Raw genomic sequence first — 22,633 nt, 5'->3', positions numbered from 1 at the left:
TTGCATAGAAAATGGAAAGCCTAAAAAAAAGGGAATAACTGTAGTTATGTGAGCCAGATCAAACCAATTCATTTTCTGCTACTGAAAATATGATCAGGAAAAATAGACTAAAGGTCTGTTGTTGCCCTTCATGAAATCCAGCTTTAAGATAAAACTCATGCCTGAGTGCAGCGAATCAGTTTTGAAAAGTCAGAGTTTGATTTATTGTTCCCTGAAAGGTTGTGTAAAGCTTCTTACTAAAGATCTCAAAGTTACACAAAGGTGTTTTGTATGATTAAAGGCAATCATAGTTCTCAAGGACTTTTAGAAGATGCAGACATAGGTTTATTTTTCACTGTAATTTTTAGAGTTTCATTCTGAATAGATGGAACTTTTTGCATTATTTTGCTCAGCATTTGCATTACAGACACACTGATTCAGCGGTAGTACAGGTGCAGATTTGCAGTAAATGATATACACAGATTCTGCTCTCATCTATTAAAATGTCAAAACAAGAAAACAAGATTTGAGAGAGCCAAGATATGACACTATTCAATAAACTGTAGTTATCAAAAAATGTCTGAAGAAGCCATTCTTTGGTCATTCTGCTCTAGACAAATCTGTAACACAACTTGCAAGGTCTTAAAACAAAGTCCTGCAATGGAAGGGAAAAGCCAGACTAAATTAAAGCAAATATTCACTGTTTCCAGTAAACAGCTCCTTTTAGGCTGCAAATATGAGATGAATTTGGGATTTCAGTTATTTCTTTTGAGGAGATTAGCCTAGGTGGAGGAGTGAGTGGATTTGCTTGTGACTACATAATGCAGTTCTCTTGTGCTACAAATCCAGTGTAGCTTCAATGACTTTTGGGCACAAACAGTATTTCTGTCCCTTAAACACTATTTTAGTTATGCAAAATCACAACAGCTTTAACTTCTAAATTAGAAATGTACATATACCCCCATACATATGCATCTTTCTCTCCCCTCACAGGTTCCTCCCTCCTTATATTTCCCCTTTGCTTGCTCACATTATCCACAGTATCAGAAGTCTCAACTCAGAACTTCCTGGATCTTGGCAATCTTTTTAGCCTTCATTTTACTGCAGTGCTCCTGTTTTATTTTTTTCTTGTATTCCAGAAATAAATCATAATGAAATAGCAAAACTTGAGGATTGAAGAGAAGCTTATGCTGTGTTTGTGAACTGAGAGTGTACTGCAGTTATTTTTTTGGCCAAGGTACATTGCTTTTGTAGACTGAGGACCCCACAAACCAGCACAGCTCCTCCCAAGCTTTTCCAAAGGAATAGATTTACTGTAAGTTGCATCAGAAGACAGAATGTAGTGGTGGGTTTTTGGGGTTTTTTTGGTTTTTTTGGTTTTTTTTAATTTACAATGTATTTTTAACGAGTTAGCATATTGAATATTGATTAAACCTATTAATATATTGAATCACAATTTGCTACTAATGATATAATTAGCTTCTAGCAAATAGGTTTTTTTCTAAATAGTTAATCTCTGACTCTCCTGACAGATCCTAAGTGTGTGTTCCTGTTCACTGAAAAGATAAAAAACAATCCAAACCCCAAATGTTACAGGATACAATGCATGCTTATTTTGAAATTGCTTTCCTTAATCCTCTAATGTAAAGCATATTGTACTCTTATCAATTTAACATTGAAAAGGAGGAGGGGCTCTTTGTAGACTGTATTAATAGACTTTGTGGACTTATCAACCACAAGTAACATGTCTTTTCTAGAAAAGAATGCTGTATAAACTAACTCAAGAGCACTCAGCTTGGTGGTGAAGGTTTCTCAAATGCAGCAGTATTATCATATGAGTGTATAATGTGCTGAACAAGCTCTCTAGTTGGGGACAATGTAATGCTATGATAATACAATACTTACATCAATGTATTCACAGGCACACAAACTTCCTCAAAAACTTCACTGGTGGATAAGTTCCTACAGGATTATACCCAGTTTACCTGCTTTTTTAAGGCTTTCATCCTGTGTTTAAATACAGGAATTAACAAACAGTGAAGAGTTATATGATGTAAATTTAGAGAGTAGTATCTGTAGCAAAGTGCAGCTGAAGAGGAATTTTATTGACAAAATTTGTAGCCACTTGTTTCACCATCCAAACCACTTCAAACAGAAATTCCAGAAGATATTTTCCATTCAAGTTCCCATTTAGACCTTTTTTAATTAGACATTTCCCAGCACAATAGTGCAAAGTTATGTTGTAGGTGCAAGAAAAGTCTGATAGTTTTAGCCAAGTCATGTCAGAGTTTATTCTAGGAGTGCCATTCTTGAATAGGTAAAATACTGTCATAATGAAAAACTGTGTTACAAAATTCAGTTGCCAGGATCTCTCTGCTAAGTTGTGGGATGCTTTAGATAAACAAAATTCTATTGCAACTTAAACAAATCAAAGCTTCCAAACATTTGCAAAAGATGTTGTGATTAAACATGGAATAGGGAAAATTGCACTTCTAGTAATGAAGATAGTAGACTAAAAATTAAGGGCTCTCATGGTCAGAATATTTTTACATTAAAAAGTTTGGTTTAATTATCTGGTTTAATTTTCAGAAAGATATTTTAACCTCATTCTAAGTTACATCAACTTAATTAGAATCTGTAGACAGAAGTAAGTACTTAAAAATAATATAATTTTAATATAATTTTAATATAATTTTAGAAAATTCTTTTTCTTCCTGAAGTATTGCTCCCACACTGCTAGGATGCTGGCTGCTATAAAAGCCAGTAATTTTCATTATTAATGTAGTATATTTGTCAATATTTTAATCTGGAAAAATTGATTTCAAAATAAGGGGGACAAGATCTGTTAGCATGAATTTTTTTCTAGTATGCTCACACTGCCTTCCAACAGCAGCTGTTCAACAAGGTAGCACTGTCCAACTCAGGGAGGTAAATCCTCAACTCTGTTAGCTGCTTATTATTCTAAAACAAAAACCTCCTGCCTTATCCATTTTTGTAATAGTTCATGTTTTTACCAAACTGGCCTCAGTGTGATCTGTGAGACACTAAGGCACACTTTCTACTCTGCATTTAACAGGTGAAGCTTCACTTAATGTATCTGCTTCAGCAGTACACTTTGGGAAACATCAGCCAGCTGGAGGGAGTCCAAAGGGGAAGGAGAGTGACTGGCAGTTAGGAAACATGATCTACAAAAAACAGCTGCAAAATCAGGTGTTATTTGAAAGAGGAAAAGAACTACAAGAGTGAAAAAAGTACTGATTTTTGACTATTTATCATACAGGTGCAAAAAAGGGGGAAAAAAATCTCATGGCTATGTCTGGTATGGAACTAATTAATATGCTTAATTTGCAGAAAGTGACGGGTAAGGTGAATGTTGTTGGTTTTTTTCCTTATGATAAAGTAGTCCAGTACTTTAAACAAACTGCTATGAAAATACCACAATCTTAGCTGCATTTTAAAAAATGGCATGCCAAAAATTATATATGTGTAACTGATCTTGGCTTTGGGCCATGGAACAACCTCTTCTAACTCTTTGCAGACCCTTTATTTTCTTTTGATTCTTGGCTATCAAGTTATTTACAATAAACTTAGCTCCTTCTGTAAAAGTTCCAAGATCAGGCCCTAAATCTGTCATGGTGTTGATAATCATGACGATCAGAAGTGTAACACTTGTAAAACTGGAATGTGAAATCCCTTACCTCACAAAATGTCAGTGAGAATCTCCTTAAAAATGACCTTGTGATATGATCCTGACAAATCCCAGCTGTATCTGAAAGGGAAAGGTTATTTGACAGTGAACTTTATTTTAGTGTGGTGACTTCCGGCTGTTTGTAACAAAAATAAAGTGAATGGTACAGTCAAAACACCATCATCTCATACAAGACCAAAAGCAGAGTCATATTTCATTGCTTCTTTCAGATATATTTTAGTTTATTGCTTTATGGTTTTTGAATGCTGAAGTTCATAACTCATGGTGAGGTCAGCTGCATTCTCTTAAGTACACAAATAATCTGTAAAATGTACTTCTTGTTAGGCTATCCGTGCCCAAATAGAAAATCATCTTTGACTACTTTATTTTTAATATAGAACAAACTCTCTTTGAGGGCACACCATGTACATGTACCTCTTCTTACAAGTGATCTGAGCCTAGACTAACTCTGGCAGCTGAAGTCTGCACATGCAAAAAGCTGTGTGTTTTGGGAACAAATGGGACATCACAGCATTCTAGATAATGCAGTGAGGGAGTGGTGTTTCTGTTCCCCAAGCATTCCTCTGGTTCCCTATGAATACTATCAAAGAATAACCAGGTGTGCAAAGGGTGTAGGAAAAGAGCTAAACATCTGGCATTTCCATTTTTCCCATCACCAGTTTCTGGAACTAACTTCAGCTGATTTCTATTTAGAATTGCTCAGAAAGGAAGCACGAGCCCTAATCTTTGCAAAGAAAAAATATTTACTGTTCAGTCATCCCACCACACTTACTCTTGTTTATGACTCTGGCAGTGACACACACTGCCCTCTTACATTCTTCGTGGATTAGAAACTAAATACATGCATAAAAATACTGTCCCCATCTCCAGGAATCTGCAGTTTAAAAGATGTTATGGCAGGATAAAGCAACAGCCAGAGACAAATTTTTCCATCTCTACTGAAATTTTACTTGTTTAGAAAGTGAAAGGAAATAGAATAAAATAAATGCAATATAAATGACAATGAAAAGGAATTTTCTCCCCTAAATTGTTCTATAGAATTTTTCTTCATAAAGTGCTGAAGCAAAAAATATATCTGTAACCATGGAGATTATACCAGGCAACATGCATAATAATTCAAAATGTGGCATCACACAAATGTTCTTTGTCATGAGTGGATTACTACAAAGAAGTAGGTTTCCTCTAAACAATCTTCAGAAGCAGGGTAGATGTGGTTCATTTCTTAACCCTCTGTTTTGCAAGGGGAAAGTGGAAGTGTCAGCATTGTGGTATGTGCAGGGGAGTTGAATTGCATTCTGTTTGAAGAGACTCAGCTTTCCCAGGTTCTGGGCAGTCTTTAATCACAGGTACAATTTGCTGAAAATGTTTCTCTGCGGTGAATTGTCACATCAGAGCAATGAATCCAGCACAATGCCCACATGGCATGAAAGACGTCCATGGAGACACAGTTACAAGAGAAATAGTAAATAGGGCTAATTAATTTTTGCTTGGGTCTTCTTGGGTTTGTTAATTTGTTCTTAGGACTACATACAAATGTCCAGAATCTATATTAAAAACCATTCCTGTTTAATCCTAGAAATACCATGAATTGGCTAATGTAAGTGTTAGCTGTAAAACAGGATTCCTTCACATTTGGCAATATTTTTTTCTCTGTTTATTCTTTCATTGTGTGGATGGTATCAAATAGCAAATAGCTCTCAGTCTGCCAGCTTCTAGTGCAGGATGAATATTGGTGCAGTTCTGATACAATCTAAAAGGGAAAGAATTGCTGTAATCAGGGCCTTTCATAATACCTTAATTTCATAATTTCACTTTTCCTCACATGGAGTTAACTAAAACCTGGTGGTTGGCAGTTTGAGTTAGGAAGATAAACTGATGATGATGTAAGAATGATGTAAATCCTGCTGACTTACAAACAACATAGAAAATGTTGTTTCATTGAAAAGAGGAAAAATTCAGAAGATACTTCCTTTTTATGCAGTCCTGAAGTACTCAGCTGTTTCTCAGAGCCACAGTACTTTTTTTTTTCTGCCTCTGCAACTCCTTCTTTCCAATTCCTGGCATTTTTTCCTGACTCTGAAATTACAGATTTTAGCAAATCTCTTTCAAATTCCTCCTCCATGGTTTTTAGCTTTGGCAATAGGCCATTGTTTCACCTATCGCTTTTTTAAGGATGAAATTTTTTTTGCATTTATTTTAAGTGACAGGCCTTTTTTATGCTCTCCAACTTGAAAATGCAATTTCACCCAGCCATCAGTGGATAGAGCTAGAATGTAATTAATTCTTTCCCTTTATCTGCTGCAGGAGAACACATAGAAGCCCAGTGTGAAAGCAGGAGTTAACACAGTTACTTAACGTGTTACTTCTGTCCCAGAGGAGCTGAGCCCCTCAGAGATCAGTGGTTATCATAATTTCAATTGTTTCCCAAAGGGGGTGTTATCATGAAAAGCACATTTTTCCAGAAGGAATCATTTTACCCAACATATTCACTCTTAAATTTAGTGAGTGGAATTCAAATAGGTCAACACTGAAGCCTAGAAAAATTAAGCAAATTAAAGCAATGAGAAAGTATAAGTTTTCTTTTGTAGCTGGCAAGATAGAACCACACACTTGTGTGATTAATAACATTGAGATGGCCAGAGACAATTTGGATTTGACAACTGATAAAGACTTGGAATAATCACAGAAAATACAGCAATAGCCATTACTTTCTTTTCCTGAGCAGTGAAAACTGCTCTGTGCTGCACACACGTGACAGAACTGCAGCTCAATGATTTAATAAAGTATTCAGCACTCCCGTATGAGCCAAATCAGGGACACTTCCACACCTTTGCATTCTGACTTCAGACTTAATTTCTGCATGTATTGGTAGAATTTGCACTAAAATATGTGATTTATTTAAAACAGACTTCTTCTCTTACCCCTGCACCCGGCTCTGGTGAGGCCACACCTCAAACCCTGTGTCCCGTTCAGGGAGGGCACTGAGGTGCTGGAGCGAATCCAGAGAAGGGCAGCGAAGCTGGCGGAGGGTCTGGAGCACAGGTCCTGTGAGGAGCGGCTGAGGGAGCCGGGGGGGGTTTAGCCTGGAGAAAAGGAGGCTCAAGGGGAACTTTCTCGCTCTCTACAGCCTCTGATAGGAGGCTGCAGCCATGTGGGGGTCGGGCTGTTCTCCCAGGCAGCCAGGGCAGCATGAGGAGAACACAGCCTCAAGCGGGCCAGGTGAGGTTTGGGTGGGACATCAGGAGGAAATGCTTCACAGAAACGGTGACTGGACATTGGAATGGGCTGCCCAGGGAGGTGCTGAACTCACCATCTCTGGAGGTGTTTAAGGAAGGACTGGACGTGGTACTCAGTGACATGGTCTAACTGACGTAGTGGTGTTTAGTCATTGATTGGACTCGATGATCTCAAAGGTCTTTTCCAACCTAAATGATTGTGACTCTTTTGGGTCACACCGAGCCTACGGGGCTCGGCACAGAGCTCGGGGGAAACAGACGGAGGCGGCCAAGGCTCGGGCAGCCCCTCACGGCCGCTGCGTCGGCAGCACCGTCCCCTCACACGGCAGGCCCGCCCCTCACGGGCCCCGCCCCAAAGGTGATTGGTTCATGAGCGCCACGTGACCAGCGGGCGGGCGCGCGCTCGCGGGGAGCCGGGCCCGGCGGGAGCGGCGCCGGCGAGGGCGGAAGTGCGCGGCGGGGGCGCGCGGGCGGCGGCGCTGCCCCCTCAATGAGAGCCGGGGCGCGGCGGCAGCGGGAGCAGCGGGGCCGGGGGGCACAGCCGAGACGGGAGCCGGGCTGGAGCCGCCGTGCGGAGCCGGGCCTTAGCCCCCAGGTGAGAGCGGGCAGCGGCTTCGGGATCCCCCCACCCCAACCCCGGGCCGGTGGGGGCCTCAGCCGTCCCGGCCCCGCGCCCTCGGTGAAGGCAGGCGGGAGTCGCGGGTCCTGGCCGCAGCCTGGGGACGTGGCTGAGCTCCCCCGTGTCCGCGCTCTGCGGAGAGGGAAGGAAGGAAGGTGCCACCGGCGGTGCGGGGCAGCCCCTCTCTCCCGGGTGTGTCGGGCGAGGAGAGCCCCACGGTTCCTGCCCCAGGGTTCCTCGGCCCTGGGAGGGCACCGGGCCTGGGCGAGGGCAGAGCGGGGGCAGCCGGTGACCGTCGGGCCTGCGCGGGAGCCGCAGTGGGAGGCGAGAGGCCCCGCTGGTGGATTCGGCCGCTGCTGCGGCTCCCGGCGGCGCCGGGCTGAGCTGGAGCCGGGGTCCGCCGTGGCTCCTGCCCACAAGTGGGACGTGGGGGGGAGGGAGAGGCTGAGGAGGAGCTGGCCTTGAGCGTTAGTGCAGGCTGCCCTGCCTGCTCTTGCTGCCGTCGGATAAGCGATAAGGTTTCGTCTGCGGGAGATAAACAGAGGGCTTGGGATGCTGGTGGTCTCAGCTGAGCCAGAAGTTCCTGGCTAGTGTTGTTTTATCTGGGTATGTTCTCTCTCTGCCCGTTTTATCCTCCCCGCAGCCTTACCGGTGTAGATGTTGTAGGAAGGAAGGAAGGGTGGTGCCCGAGTGTGACCTTACCTGCAGAAGGGCAGGGAGGCAGGTGGGACAAAGCAGCCCAGTCGTGTTTCCTGAACAGCTGCTGCAGGCCTAACCCGGGCATTCTGCTGGAGCCCTGTTGAGTCGATTCTGTTCTGAGAGCAGGAGACTTAGTCCTGACTCTGCCTGGGTGCTTTCATGGTGGAAGGGAACAAGGAGACTGCACCTGCACAAGGAGCAGCCTTGCCATTGTCAAAGCTGAAGTCTGCAGTCTGAGTAGTTTTGGGTTTTGCTTGTTTTTAACTGTTCTAACATTACTTCTCTGGTTCCAAGATCCTTGTTTCTCTTCTGCGGGACAGGGAGGCCTGTCCTCATTCTCAGAGGTACATGATTTTCAAGAAAAGCTATCTTTTTTTTTTTAATGTCTTAAACACTCCATGCCCTGACCCTCCACCTCCCATCCCCCAATTAAAGTTGTTAAAGTGAGAGTAGGAACTAACAAATCGGAACCAGACTTGTGGTTCTTGGAAGTGATGTGCTTGAAGGCTGAAAATAATTTTATTATAGAGAATTTAATAGTAACAGCTCAATCTTCCTTGACAGTAGCATCTTTGCACTTATTCATGCATAGCAAACTTGCTAGGATAATTTTAACTACTTGGATTTTTGCTTATGATCAGATGACACCAACTTACCATGGTGAAATATTTTGCATTTCCTTCCTCTATTAAATACCTCATTTAAAAATAAGATAGCCTTCAGACTAGTCCTGTAAACAAGTTTCCTGTGTTTGACTTTTAGTAGTAAATTGTTTATTTTCACTTCTTTTGGAGTAAGCCAACTTGATTCTGTTTTGCATGCCTGAAAGAAAGTGAAACTGACCTATTTTTGCTAGCGTTATGTATATACTGCAGAGGAATTTCTAGTCTAAAGATTTAGGAAGAATGCTTCACAAAAGCTCTTAACTGAAAGCTTAATTTGACCAGACAATATCCTTTCTTGGCCATCCTTTAAAACTCTCAAACTTGTCTCTAATTGTCAGTGCAGTGGTACTGGAAATCTCAGTAGAAGAGCAGTTGAGGCATTTTGATCAAATCAAGTCAGTAATGATGGGACACTGCCTGGACCAGTTGGAAGTGTACACTGAAATCCTGGATGGTTTATAGTTTCTGTGATCTAGTGCCTCATTTGGACTTAAGGTTTTTTCAGCTGCTCAATTGATTTTGCACCTACGGTTGTTTGACCAAATGCTGGATAAAATTACTTGGTTCTCTAGGAACTGTTGGGGTCCAAGCTTCACAGGGAGCAAAATTGTCTTTTGAATGGAGCAGAAATGGCCTCATGAAACAGTGCAACAAGCTCTGGCATCATGGTTTGGTTCTCTGGTTCATCGTTTGTTCTTGTCCTGTAAACCTGCTGACTTTCCTTGCAAGTGGATAATTGCACAGTGACTCAATCATTTCCTACTAACTAGATTCAAGCTCCATGTGACTGATTAAATGAATTGCTTTCTATTACACAACGGATTCATGTGAATTAATAGCCTCTCTTAGCAGGGGCACTGAGGGAGCCTGTTTCTCCTGACAGCTGTGCAGGCCCTGAGCACCCATGGGAGTGCAAGTGCACACTGGTATCAGTCAGTGGGTGTCTTGTGCCTCTTGCTGTAGCAAGCACTTTGGGATGGCAGTCCGGGGGTTTGAGTGGAAGGCAGTGGCTGGGGAGGCCACAGAAGTGGAGAAATGTGGGTGCTTGGTGCTTTTGATTCCCTGGGTGCCTGACTTCCAGTAACTTTGCATGGCTCACTTGGGAGATGAGCTGATCCTCATTATCAACCAGGTTATATAGCAACTTATATTCTCAAACTCATTCTGTGTTGAGTTGGAAATACTCTCCTACTGATAAAAACCTGCAGATTTTAGGTTTTTCTTTTCATCCACCTTTGATCCCCATGTCTCTGCTAACTGTTCTGCATCACTGTCAAGCAGTGGTGATAAGATTCCATTGCTTGTTGCCTGCTTTTGCTTGGAGCAGCAAGGTCAACAAACTGTCTTGGTTGTTTCACTCTCCTTGTGGTAATAGTCAATTTTGTGGCTTTTGTTGTATGATACAGTTGATGCTTGCTCCTTGATAAGAGGTTCAGAACATGTATTTTAAAAGTCCTTGCTAATAGCTGCTGTGGAGCAGTCTTTTTGTTAGTAGCTCTTTTAGCTCATTAAACAGAACTAACCAACTTCCTCCATGCCTGCCCCAGAAATATCAAGTTGTCTTGTCATTTAAGCAAGATAAGTCTGCATAACTCGTGCTTTATCTCTTCATGTTCTCCCAAATACTGCTTTAATAGTAATATTAGAGGATCTGTTTTGTCTCTTGTGCTTGAGATGTGCAAATGTGTTTTTCAAGACCTGTCAAAATGAAAGTCATGGAGTCTTGTAATGTGAGAATGTTATTTAGGCTGATGTGTAAGTAGCTGCTCGATTCTTTATGGTAACAAAGTGCTTGTTTAGAACTTCAGTTGTGTTCTGTGGAACCTTGAGCCCAAAGCCCTCCTTGCTGAAGCTCTTGACAAAGGAATAATGGTTGATTACACCAATATGAGACTTAATGGAAATGCAGTCCTGACTAGGAAACTTTGCTGGATCACAAGTCCAAGACCGAAAAAATCAGTTCTGGGATTATAAGCATTTGTTAAAGACTTAATCCTGTCAGCCGTTACTTTGTGAATTAGTGCTGCTGTCAGTTGAAGTGATTAGTGTGAAATGTTTTAGGCCAGCAAATAATGCAGCAACACTCGAGTTTTTAATATGTTCTTAAATTTGGAATGTGTCAAAACTAATCTGAAGGCAAAGCATAGAGCTGGGAAGCTGAGAACATGCTGAGTTAAGCAGATGCTGTGATTTCTCTGGTTTCTAGCTCTTTCTATATATATTTTTACCTGGAGTGAAAGATTATTTTTCAGAAGAGTACTGGAGACTTAGCCCTATTTTGGGCATGGTAGATGGATATATTAAAGAATGTTTCCAGCTTGGATTTAATATTGATGACTTTTTTTTCTTTTCCAAGCTGGTGGTTTGAATCACAGGTTTAACAGAGGAAAGAATCCCACTTTATAGACAAGATTGTTATAGAGTACTATATTACAGGTTTATACTTAACATGACAAAGCACTTTAAAATATTATTTGTAGGAATAATCTACCTGAACCCTGGACTTCATTCTGCAGAACACACACTAAAGCACTAAAGTGGCTTTTTTGGTTTTTTTTAGTAGGTGTTTTATAAGGTTAGGGCTACCTTGCTTCAGAGGATGCTTTTGGGTAGCAGTCTAAAGCAGACATTTAACAAGTGAAGTAGTTTTAGATCAAGTTGCATGCCAGTTGCCTCAGTTTTCCAGAAAAGAGGTGATTTTACTAACTGGGGAAGCTGCTCCCTGATTAAAATGAATTAATTATAAAGTATGTAGTAATCTGTGATACAGCCTTTCCACTAAACTGTTGCTGCAGTAAGAAACTCCTCTCCGTGATGGTATTCTTCTGCTATTTAGTGTTCTTGGCTTACTGTGAGATCTCATTTTGGGTAGGTAAGGAATTCTCATTAGTGTACTCACCAAGAAGTCTCACTGACTGACTTTTATGGCAGCTTTCTGCTTTTATCTATCATGTCATAAAATAGAATAGCCAAGAAATTTAAAGAAATGGTGTTTCAAAAGACAGCACCAGTTTCAAGCATGCATTCCAGTCTTTCTTTGCACTTTATCATGTTTTAAAACAACTTAAGAACCAATTTGTTAAACAATTCTGCAGGCGCTGGAAATTTCAAGTTTGTCTTATAAGACAAACTAAATTCAAAGTAGGCTTTATTGGTTGAATCTGTTCTGAAGTTTTAATGGAAGGAAACTAATTAAAAAAATTATTAGGCAGACCAGTTGGTGGTGATACTGTGCATCTTTATAGTATTAGATAAAGTCTCTAATGAAACGTTAGTCATGATGGATTGGCTTGTGCAAGTTGAAAAATGGGCCTTCCCACAGATAAGATTGTAGCAACTGCAGTGCTGGGCACAGACTTGACTTAAAGTTGCTGAGGCTGAAGGCACTTGTGGAGACTGCCCAGTCCAGTGCTCCTGCTGACTGCTGCTCATGGTCATCTCTAGGCAGAGCTTTGTGCACTCCAGCTTTTCTGATGGGAAACACAACTCTCCTGCCTTGGTCTGTCCTCAAGAGCCTGTAGCCATCCACACAGCAGCACTGTAGCCATGAGAGCTATCCCAGCTCATCCCTGTGGTCCCAGTGAGGTTCTAGCCCCTGCAGCTACACACAGAGCCCAACATGTCCAGCTCGTTCTCTGTGCTGCATGCATTAGTGTATGGCAGCACCCTGCTGTGCTGATTTCCCAGGAAAGGCACGAGCTCTGGGATGAGCTGGCTGTGTATCAGAATAGCACGTTTTTTTTTATTCTGGTTAAGTACTCTGCAGAGATGGGAAATGTCTCCAGGAGCACACAAGACTAAATGCACAGTTTATATTCTGCACTAGTTCTGTATGTTCATGTGACCTGTCATTTGCTGGGTCATAAAGGGAAGTGTCCTGAGCTCAATGTGTCCTAATTCTCTGTGTTGAAGTCAAGTGGTTCTGAGTTAATAGTCTGCCAACCAAACCCAGAGTTACCAAGCATGTTACATTGTGCCACTCCTAATTCTACAGCACTCTGGAGGCTGTGTTGAAGAGCACACATTTGGCTGTAAATGTTTTTATAGTGGTAGGCACAGCACTCTGTGAGGGAGAGCAAGGATGGCACTTCTCCCATAAGTAAAGCTCTCCACAGCTTTTTAGTCTTCTTAACTATAGGGCTGCTGAAATTGCATAAGACCCCTGTACTGGTGTCCTAATGCAGTTCCCATTTGAAGACAGAAATACTGCTTTTGGCTTTGATGTAAAGTATATGAATGCAGCAGTCTGAAAAACTGTCTGTTATTGAAAACATTTGCTCCTAGTCCAGTAGAAAGGCAGCTTCTTGCGTGTACAGGGTACCTTGGTATGCTATTCTCTACCTCACTGGGGAAACTGGAATGAAGAAGTCTATTTAAAGGTGACATAACACAGCAGCTGAATTATGGGTGCTAAATGTCACCGTTGTTGTTTTGTGAGATGTAAAAGCATTGATTGAAAGATGGAAAGGTTCAGTGCTTGACACTTGTGTGATGTTGCCTGATTGAGGGAGCTTAGTGACTCACTGTACTCATCTGTGAACTCTGCAGTGAAGTCAGGGAAGTGCTTAAAATAGTGGAAGTACCTTCCCAGGCTCTAGGAAGGTGATCCCTGAGTGCTCCTGGGGAGCTGGGATTCTGTGGTTAAGTGAGCTCAGGATGGGGGTTATTACCTGCCTATCTGCATCGTGTGGTCTCAGCAGTGGCTTGCATTTCCCCTGATGGAGATGTGAGCATGAGGTGGCAGGTTCAGTTTGTGAGCAAGCAATTGAATGAGCAGAGACAGTTGCTTCCGTGGGTATCACCTGAATAATGTTTGGACTTGTGACTTATCCCAGACATCCAGTTCACTAGGGAAGCATGATCTACTGAGGTACATCCTTTGGGGGAGCAACAGTAGCAGCTTGTGGTCTGTGTGCAGCGTGTGGTGCCATGTTTGTGAGACCAGTGTGCTGGGTCTGACAGCCCCAGGGCTGGGTAACAGCACTGAGAGCTCCTGCACCTCTGCAGCACACTTCTGGGTGAAAATGGGCATGTGTTGGAGTTTGTGAAATCAGTGGTGGTGATGACTTTCTTGTGGAATATATAGCTGTAGCTTTTTCACTGAAGCAACTGAAACATGTTGTAACCTCATACTGAGGTAAGATTTTGGTTATTTTGAGCTCTAGAGTGCCACTTAAGACCCTGATTGTGTGATCTTGACGTGTTTGACTTTGCTGTTGTATTTGTTAGGCTCTTGGAGATACAGTTAAAAATTGGTATGAGATTACTTATTTGAAGCATGTCACCACTGTCTCTTAGTGCTTTGGTGGACTTTGTGTATGCTGTGTATCAAAGATGGACATGTTTCTGCATGGGTGAGCTTTCAAAGGAAGTGTAGTTGAAATACACTTTGCAAGTCAGTGGGAGTGAGACTCTTGAGCAAGTCTGGAGTGTCACTTTTCTGGTATGAGCCAAATTAACTAGTGTGAACAGTGCTGTCATAATTCACCCTGAGTAATTAGGCAACTAGACTGTTACCACCACAGTGACAAACTCTTAGCATAGTAATACTGATTAATGGTATTAACTCAGTCTTTGTGTTTGTAGAATAATTCTGACAGGTTTTCTAGCAAGATCTTGCAGGCTAAGAGCAGCATGGTAGATCCCTCTCTGCTGTAGTCTGTCTGCAATGTGTCTTCTGGGTGTTTAATATTAGACTCGGAGGCTTGCTGAAAGAACTTGGGGAGGTCTGGCTAGATATCTCCCTACAGAAGAAGTGGTTTTAGCTGTAAAGGCCCTGCTGTCTCATGACTTTCTCTCCAGGTAACAGTCTTGCTGAAATAAAGAGTATATTCTGTCTGGTGCTACATATGCCCTACTAGCTGCTCTGTACTGAGTAATATGGAAAATAATTGGAGAGTGGTTTCTTACTTATTTTCCCATAAAGCTCTGTGTAACTATGATGCTTGCATGCTATCTGTGCAAGTGAGGCGGGTGTTATAACTGTGCTGCCTGCATGCAATGACAATCTCTTGATGCTGTTAAGAGCATTAGCTGTATAGCATGACACTGCAACCTTATTTACTTATATATATATGTGTGTGATTTTTTCAGGGGGGTGGGGGAGTGTGTGCTCCAGTGCCTTAAAAGCACCCTTGGAGGGAAGTTCTTTTTCTTCTCTGAGCTACTGCTCACAAACAAGTTACTTGGCTGTTTTTCTTTCACTCTGATGGAATTCTAAAAATAAACAGTCAATCAAAACCAAGCAAACAACAACAACAAAAAAATCCCCCCCAAAAAACCCTGAACAAACAAATTCAGATATTTAAGTTCCTTAGGAACAGGGATATATGTTTGCTTATGTTTAACTTCAGCCTAAGATCTGAGTTTTAAAGGGTTGCTTTAAAGTGCTGCTTTTCTGAGCAATGGATCAGACTGATTCTTTCCCGTGACTAAATCTTTGAAGGTTGCAACCTTGCTACAGACTTGGACAGGATTTAGTTCCAGTTTTTCTTAGACATCAAGATTATTCTTAGCAAGGTTATTGGCGTGAGATTACTGCTGATGTGTAAGGTAATATCTTTCTATTTGTAATGAGTAATCTAGAATGGTCCTGTACTGAATGATATGAGAGGGCATATATTTAAGAATTTAATCTGGTAAGTAAATGTAAGTTAAATGCTGTTAGATTTGCTTTCCAAGCTGCATGGATGCATCTCTGAAAACTTGTAAGAGTTAAGCTGTGCTTGGCAGGGATGGAGGGGATTGTGGGGAATGTGAGTATATACAGGTATTGTGTACTTAAAATGGATCACTGTTATGGTGGTCCAGATCTAAACAGAGCCTTGGAAGATGGAATTATCCAAGTCTAGCCATAACCTGCTGGAAAGAGCAGCCTGATAGACTTTGTAGGTTGCAAGGACAATGATCAGTTAAAGAAGCAGTGCACCTGGGTATCTCTTGTTCTTCCTGTTGTACATATTAACTGTAGGTGCCAAAAAATATTTTGTATACTAAGTCCATTCTTCTCAAAATCACTTGATCTTATTAAACTTTTTTAGTCTAAGTGAAGAGCTGGAAATGGCTTTGCATGCAAATGTGTGTAACAGTGAAAAGTATGGAGACCAGGGTCACTAGTAGGGATTCTTAATCCTAATTGGCTGGTATCCAGTGGCTGGATGCCTGATGCTATTGATACTGTTGGAATATTTTAGTGTGATGTCTGTGTCCTCTTCTTGCATGCAGAGAGGGCTCCTGATCACAGCTGTATTAAAAATACTGGTTTAATTCTCCCTGTGATGTTTTCCAGATGAACAAGTCTTAGGGACTCTCCTGCAGTACAAGTTCATCTCACAGTCTGCAGTCTTTCTTATTATTGAAGCTAATACTCCAGTCTGATTCTTTTGATGAAAAACAATTCTGAATTGAAATGGTTCTTCAATCTGTGCCTGTCATTTCCCCAGCCTTGTAGGAGATGGAGAACAATAATGACCTGGCTTCAGCGTCTGGTTTAACCTTTAAATGCTGTGAGAAAGTGAACTTGCTTGTCCTGGTCTTGCTTCATTTGTCTGTTAGCAGTGTATATGTAGCTCCTGCCAGAGCATATTTGTGATAGCCAGTATCTGTAAGTGTACACACAGTTCTGGGGGATTTAGGCAGGATTAGTAACTAATAATAATTGTCTGAAACTGGTGTAATGTATCAAGTAAATGTATTTATTCTGAGTTTTTTTCTGTAAGATTTAGGGATCTAGCTGTTGCCACTTTGAACAAGAATCTAGCCTATATAAAGAGGTTAGATCCCTTCATGTGTACAGAGCAAAGTAGCTCCTTGCTTTAAATTCTTACTTTTCATCCTGATATTATAAAGTATTAAGTTTTCAAAATCTGTTTTGAGTTTCCTTTCCTTATTGTGGCAACTGCAAGTCTACTAGTAGATCTTGGGGAGAGAAAATGCCTGATTGCCAAAAGCAAATCTGAGGTTTGGGTTTCACTCCAGTGCTCAGCCTGGCCCCTGCAGCAGGGTGGTGACTGCCCCTGGTCTGAGGAGTGAATTGTGATCAGGGCCAGGGCACTGCCCTGTTTCTGCAGCAGTGTAAGCAACTGCTTGGCTGCTAAACCTCCTTTGGCCTTAGCTGTGCAAACTCCCTTCACATCAGCACTGAGGCACTGTGGCCTTGCAGATGTGAGTGGCAGGCCCAGTGGGCTGTGCTGAATGGCTCTGCTGCAGGAGGAGATGGGCTGGAACAGCCCAGAGCAAGAAAGAGGGGACTGAGGGACAGGGGATGGTGATGGCAGCATTGGGTGATACAAATGGGGACTGCAAAACTACCCCAGTGTGCTCTGGGAGTCATCTCAAGCTGAATGAATTCTTTGATTCAGTTAAACATGGCTCAGAAAAATCTATAAACACAACTGAGAAGGTAGAAACATCCAGCATTACATGGGGAAGGATATGAGGATATCCCAAGCAGAAATTTCTACCAAACACATCATGATCTCAGCTTAGCTTGGAAACCATTAACTGAATATATGCCAAAAGGTAAGATATTAGCACAGCAAAAGAGAACAGAGTAGCATTTATAATTTTTCAACCTGCATATCCTAAAATTTTCAGTGGCATTAAATATGTCACTGAATCTCACATGGGTTTTTTTGGTTGAATTACCGGTTGGAGCATTTACACTCCATTGAAATCTAATGGAATTTCAGTACTTCAATATTTTCTGGGTAACCTCAGAATGGCTGAGGAGCTCTTACAGTTCATAGCTCAGTGAGATTGTTAATTAGTTTTGTGATCCAGGGAATTTCTGTGACTGCATTCTTACGGGCATATCACAGAAACAAACACTTCAAAGCCTCTAATTCATATTCTGATAAATGAGGATCACTAAAATACCATTGCAAAACCTTGCTCTTTCTGTGCTGCCTTTTGATGACATCATATTTAAGTCTTTATAATAGGTTGAATACCCAGATTTTCCTTTAAAAGTAGGTATCTGAAGGGTTTAACAAAGCTCTTCTGTCAAGCTATTGGGCTAAGGGTTTCTAGAATCCTGTTTAAAAATCCAAAGAATGGCTGCTTTCAGTGGCAGGATAGCAATGAAAAGAAATGTCCAAAGATATCAGCTGCACAGCAAGAGAACAAGGGCTGATCTCAGCAATTTTGAGCTTAGAGCTTTATTTCAGTTTTAAATCTCAAACTGAATGGAAGAGCTAGCAGCAATTCCAATTAAAGCCTTTGGAGGGTCTCAGATTCTTTTATTACAGCAGCAGAATATTTATTGGAAACCAGGTAGACTTAGTGAAGCTTCTCTCTTTTTTTTTTTTTTCATGTACTTGGATGAACTGTAGCAAAGTTTCTTGTGAAGTGACAAGAGTGTTTTTCTTTAAGTGTTCTGAAGCTGTGGTCATCTTAATGCATGTGAAATAAACAGGGATGTGAAAGTGTGGTCTGATTTGAAATACATGTAGTTATTCAGTCATAGTCTTTGAATCTTGGTATTAGGTAAAGCAGTCCTGTTTGTAAACTGTGTTCTGAGCAGTTTTACTGTTTAGGTTGAGAGGGTGGAGGAAAAGCAGTTTACTCAGGTGTTGATAAACAATTGCCTTGAAGTGCTCAGTTTCAAGAATGACAAAACATTGTTCAGGAGGCTTTAGTTAACCTGCAGGAATTGTAATTAAACAGATAAGGGAAGGCTGAAGTAGCTGGTGAGTGTAGGGTTAGATATCTTCCATTGAAGGTGGCATGGTTTGATTAGTCCTGTGGCCAAGCACAGATCTTCAGAAGTCTAAATCAAAACAGCTGATTAGTAACTTCTGTGGTTTGAATTGTAGATTCTGTACTTCATGTGGGCAGCCTGTGGCTGGTGTAACCTTCCTTCCTTGATCTGAAGAGCATCTTCCACCAGCCTCACAAAGCTCCTATTGTGCATAGGGCTGTGTGTTACCTATTATAGAATAAATGCAGCGTCATCAAGTCAGTGGGTTAGTCCTTATCTTTGAAAATAAATGAAACAGGTAATTACTTCTATTTTCTTGAAGAAGAAAGACTGCTAGAAAAAGTTTATTCTTTGTAAAGTTTATGCCTTGCTAGACATGACATCTGTCTAGCAGTTTATTTCAAAGCAGGGTGAATGGTAACCAGAAGGAACCACCTTCCCTACCTCACTCCCCCAAATAAACTTTCAGAAGGTTTGGGGTGTGGTAGGTATTCTGGTTGGTTGGTTGTTTTTTGTTTTGTTTTTTGGGGTTTTTTAACAGCTTATGACACTTAGCATATGAAGTTCAACATGGTGTCATTAAACCCGAGGGTAAAGTGACAGATGGAAATTTAATAGATTGACTGACTGCCCAATGGATTGCTTCTTGTCCTCTCAGAGGAGGGTGAATCTTGCTGGAAAGTAAACTGCCCAAACAACAAGTAAAGAGCAGTAGGGGAGAGGAGGCATCTTAGCACAGCATTAGGTGTCTTGTCTGGACACCTTCTCAGTGTGCTCTTCAGCGTATGCAGTAAGACCCTTTGCCTTAAATCTGTGCTCCTTAAACTGAAGGGATTTGAGTAATGTTTTAAAGCAACTGCAGTTGTCACAGGTTCTTCTAGACACTGCTCCTTTTTTTGAGAAGTGGTTGGATTTCCCAAGATTTGTTTTTCTGTGAACAGATGAGTTAATGTCAGTGTCTTGACTGCCTCAGGGATACCTAATGTACGGAATAGGAAGAAAATTCATCCTTGCATGCTCTGAGATAACAGAGGAGAGAGCTTCCACTTGTGTTAATAGATTTTGGGGTTTTTTTACTTTTTTTAACCTCAAGGAACTGTTAGATGTGAGCTTTGAACCATGTTGTGTAAACTGTTTCTTGGGCTACAGAAGTGGGGATAAAAATAAACAAACAGTTGGCTACAATGCCTTCTCTTGTTGTTTCATTAGAATATTCCCATTATAGTCTCCCCATGCCCCTTTCTGAAGCAGTGATGTGCTGTCAGCCTGTTGTGTGAGCACTGCTACTTCTGCACTGATACTGACTGTGTTAATCCTGTGTCACACTGCTTGAGCCTTGCCTTGTCCTTTGTTCTTGTCTCCTCACTGCCTGTTCTGGAGCATGGCTCCCTCTGATGCCACCAGAGAGGAGCTGCTTTGTGTGCAGCTTCTGGGACTCACTGAGTGCACCCTGCCCAGGGTCTGTGTTGTGGGCATTCTGCTGCACTCACAGGGTCCCTGTAGGCCTGATCCTCTGAAATATTTGAGTGGCACTTGGAACAGCTCTGCAGGGAAGATCAAGTGCCTTGGCCATGAAGAGCTTTAGATGCAGTCAAACTAAATTTTTATGCTATTGGGTGGATTTTGTTTAATATTACGCTATTACCTGATTCATAGTCAAAGTATAAGGCTGACCTTGCAGTTTCTACAAGCCATTGTTGGGGTGGAGCAGAGAAGGAAGGATTGAAATATTCTCTCCACTTGCCTTTATGATGAACACAAGCTTGTTGGTATTTTTCCTAAAATACAACTATTCATTTACCATGACCATGTAAAGATGTGGTATTTGTACTGACAGAAAGAAAAGTCTTCTCTTGGCTATTAGTAAATTATGCCTTTATTGCTGTTGCATAGCACAGTGGACTTAGTGCTGCTGCCTATTACATATTCCTGTTTGTGATACCAGAAAAATGTCTAATTTGAAAACTTTATATTAGATGATACCACAGTTACCACAATGTTAGGGTGTCTGATAGAAGAATACTCACAGGTTAAAACCAGTCACAACTATATGAAAATTAGCTAAGGGTCACACTCCAGAAAGCAGCTTATCTACTACTGTGAAAGCCAGACTACTCTTGAGCTAGGACAAAACAGCATTCTCTACAAGTTAAGAGCAGGCTGTGTTGTTTCTAGAACACTTAAAAGTCCCTGAACTATCTCATTGTGTGGCCAATGTGTAGCTCTTGTTTCTTGGGTGTTTATGTCCAAGCAAGCTGAATTCTGATTTACCATCTGTAGACCATGTGGACAATAGGCAAAGCAACTACTTCTGGAGTTTGGGTGCTGCCTGTTGTGTTTTTACACATTCCCTTGGCAAGGAAATGTTCTCTTCCTCTCCTGCCTGTCTGGTGACTAAGAGTTAAAAATCAGTCTCTGTGGCAATGGCTGAATTCACTGTCCCCAACAAATATATGCTTGTGCTGTACAGGAGAACCTGTGCATAAATAGGAATTGCCACGCCCCATTTCTGAACTAAGGAGTGTCCTGGATGAGGGAGTTGATGTGTAACATAATAGAGAAGATTACCAGAGGAAAATATCTGTCTTCACTTACCAGTGTTTTTCCCAGAATGAGCACTTAAAGATGATTAATTTGCATTGCTGTACTTAATGTATGTAGCAAACAGGTGTGAGTAAAAAACTCTGCATGGAAAAGTACTGCTGCTCAGATGTTTGAAAATGCTGTCCTGAGGGCACTTCTTGATTGTTGGCATGTTTGTTCTTGTGTGCATGAGTCAATGAGAACTTAGTTTGATTTGTTGCTTTTCAGAACATCAAGTCATGACAAGGGGAAAAAAATAGTTACTGTCAGTGTACTCTAAGGGCAGTTGTGCAGACTGGTCATGGAATTGTCAGTCTCAGAACACAGGGCACATAAACTGGATTGCTTGGAGCAAACTGCTTTCAGGGAGAGGTTTGGACTGGACAGTATCCAAAGGTTCCCTTTCCAAGCTAAATAATCCTTTGGCATGTTTGTAGGCTGATGATCCCTTAGTCTCTTGTTAATTTTCTGTAGGCCAGCTTGTTGTCCTGAAGCTTTTTCCAAATACTACTGAGTAACTTCTACTGTTGGCCTTGTGTTTCCATACAGTAGCACTTTCTGATGTGGCAGTGTTTTTCTAGAGTAATTGTGTCCAGGTAAATTTGAGACTCCTGGAAGGTCCATTGCTTCTGGAATAAAGTGTCATGGCTGGTACAGCCACTTCCTGTAGCAGTGTTTTCTGCATGGTCGGCTGGTCTCCTTACAGCTCTCTGCTGGGATATGAACAGCTGGGGTTCTTTGTGGTGCTCCAAGGACACAAGAATCTCTATCCTGCCATCTACCATATACACATCATGTGTCTGAAATATTAATATTTGAGATTAATATTCTGTGTGGAAATCCTGACTGGTGACATAGCTTTGTTTCACTTATTTCTGCTTTTGTGTTCAGTGTGCTGTCCTTAGAGATGCTGCTCTGTGCTAATCCGTGTGGCAGCTGCTGCTTGTGCTTCTGGTACAACTACTGTGTCCAACTACTCTTAAAAAACCCAACCAACCAAAAAAAGAGGCAGTATTATTTTTAAGGAGCCTCCAGTTATTTAATTACTAGGCTCACATAACACACAAACAGAGGCTTGTTGGCTAGGGCTTGTTTATTGAAGCTTACTCCTTTATGGCTTAGCAACATAAGGAGGAGAATAAGAACTGAGATTTTTTTGCAGTAAAGCAGGATTTTTTCTTCTAAGCAAATTAGATTTGCAGCATCAAAAGGCAGGAAGAGTGTGAAATAAATGGTAATGCCATGTCACGAGTCTTTCTGCTAGAAGCTCTTGCAACTTGTTCCTGCCCATTTACTGGGTATCTCTGCTGTTTTCTTAGCCTACGTAGGGAGAAGATCAAAAGCCAGATTTCTGTCTATGAGCAGATCTAAGGTAGCTGTATCAACATTAAAGAAATATTTTAGAAAGGTGTAATGCCTTATAACAAGAACAATAAAAAACAC

General features: G+C 41.4%; 1 protein-coding gene across 2 annotated transcripts in view; it reads left to right on the top strand.

Moving 5' to 3' along the window:
• The window catches only part of RALB (RAS like proto-oncogene B), a 44,996-nt gene that overhangs the window by 13,633 nt on the left and 8,730 nt on the right, over positions 1-22,633 (top strand). The window contains exon 1 of one of the 2 annotated variants that reach the window (XM_063161796.1): positions 7,413-7,519. The exons of the other annotated variant lie outside the window; for it this stretch is intronic. The gene's annotated coding sequence lies outside the window, so the exon portion shown is untranslated. Of the gene's footprint in view, positions 1-7,412; positions 7,520-22,633 lie in introns of those variants that run through there. 2 annotated transcript variants of the gene reach the window in all.

Source organism: Melospiza melodia, chromosome 8 (assembly GCF_035770615.1).
Source record: "Melospiza melodia melodia isolate bMelMel2 chromosome 8, bMelMel2.pri, whole genome shotgun sequence".
Taxonomy (NCBI): domain Eukaryota; kingdom Metazoa; phylum Chordata; class Aves; order Passeriformes; family Passerellidae; genus Melospiza; species Melospiza melodia.
Note: the sequence above shows the minus strand (reverse complement) of the source record. Positions and strands in the feature narration are given on the sequence as shown.